This window comes from Lathyrus oleraceus, chromosome 2, assembly GCF_024323335.1.
Source record: "Lathyrus oleraceus cultivar Zhongwan6 chromosome 2, CAAS_Psat_ZW6_1.0, whole genome shotgun sequence".
Classification (NCBI taxonomy): domain Eukaryota; kingdom Viridiplantae; phylum Streptophyta; class Magnoliopsida; order Fabales; family Fabaceae; genus Lathyrus; species Lathyrus oleraceus.
Genome location: NC_066580.1, coordinates 481344726 through 481346590, shown reverse-complemented (window position 1 = coordinate 481346590; position 1865 = coordinate 481344726).

The window sequence follows — 1865 nt, the reverse complement described above, 5'->3', positions numbered from 1 at the left end:
AGATTTGTTGTTGGAAAAATCTTGAAGTCATTGGCTCCAAAGTCCGACCACGTGGTAGTAGCCATAGAAGAGTCGAAAGATTTGTCAAAACTAACAAAGGAAAGGCTTCAAGGGGCGCTTGAGTCTCATGAGTAAAGAATGGCTGAAAGAGCTGCAGGAAAGTCGAAGAGTGATATGGTTTTGCAGGCGCAATCAACAAAAGAAAGAAAAGGAAAAGGAAGCTGGAATGACAACAAAGGCAAAGGAGGCTACAACAGCTCGACTGGTCGAAATCAGCAAGAAGGAAATTGGTCGAATCAGAGAAAACCCTAGAACCAAGGCAACAAAAGAGGTGGTGTTGCAGGTAGAGGAAGAGGTGGTGGGTAAAAGCCAGACAAGATTCACATTCAGTGTTACAATTGTCAGAAGCATGGTTACTATTCTAGTGATTGTCCAGAAAAATAGAAGTATCAAGAAACTTATGCAAAGCTGGCGAAACATGAAGAAGATGAGATGTTGTTGATGGTTACAACGAGAGATAAAGAGATATTCAAGGACCAGTGGTACTTAGGCTCAGGATGCTCATCACACATGTCTGGAAGGAAAGATTGGTTTGTCAACATAAAGGCCTCAATGAAGAACATGGTGAAATTTGCAAATGACAACACTCTAGTAGTTGAAGGTGTTGATGATGTTTTGATTATGGGGAAAGATAGAAAAAGGTCAGTAATTTCATATGTGTTTTACATACCACGCATGAAGAGCAATTTGCTCAGCATATGGCAGTTAGTCGAAAAGAACTACAAGGTGTCGATCGAAGACAATATGATGAGAGTTCTTGACTCAAATGGAAGGTTTATTTTGAAGGCTCCAATGTCTTAGAATAGAACCTTCAAGATTGAGCTTAATGTGATGGAGCATAAGTGCCTTGCAACAGCAGCCAACAGAGATGAATAGATATGGCATTATAGACTTGGTCATCTCAATTTCAAAGACATCAGAGATTTGAATAGAAGAAATATGGTTTTAGGATTACCAGAAATCAACATTCCAAATGAAGTGTGTGAAGAATGTGTGCAGGCGAAATAGCACAAGAAAAACTTCAATAAGGATGCAAGAAGTAGGTCGAAGGCAATTCTTGAAGTCATATACTCTGATGTATGTGGTCCTATCCAGGTGGATTTGGTTGGAGGTAACTGATAATTTTTTACATTCATATATGATTTCAGTCGAAAACCGTGGGCTTACCTGATCAAGAAGAAAAGTGAAGTGATCAAGGTATTTGCCAAGTTTAAATTTATGGTCGAAAGATAAAGAGGTCGAAAGATCAAGATTTTGAGGACTGATGGTGGTGGAGAATATGTGTCGAAAGACTACGACACATTATATGTGAAAGAAAAGATTGTGCATGAGGTGGTGCCACCCTACAGTCTACAGTAAAATGGAGTCGCAGAAAGGAAGAATAGAACCATCATGAATATTGTGAGAAATATGTTGAAAGGCAAGCATCAACCCAAAGAATTATGGGGAGAAGCTGTGTCGAGTGCAACATATATCCTGAATAGATGTCCGGCGAAGAAGCTAAAAGTTATCACGCCAGAAGATTTTTGGTCTAGTCTCAAGCCTAGCTTGAGTCATCTGAAGGTGTTTGGATCTATAGCACATAGACATGTTCCAGATCAGTTGAGAAGAAAACTTAATGACAAGTTGAGTAAGATGATCCTGATATGATATCATTCAACTGGAGGATACAAGTTGTTCGACCCAGTGAACAAGCAAGTGGTGATTAGCAGGGACGCGATCATAGATGAGCTTAAGGAATAGGATTGAACTGAGAATGTTAAGAAGGATTCAGTGAGAATCTTATATGATGAACCAGATAGTGA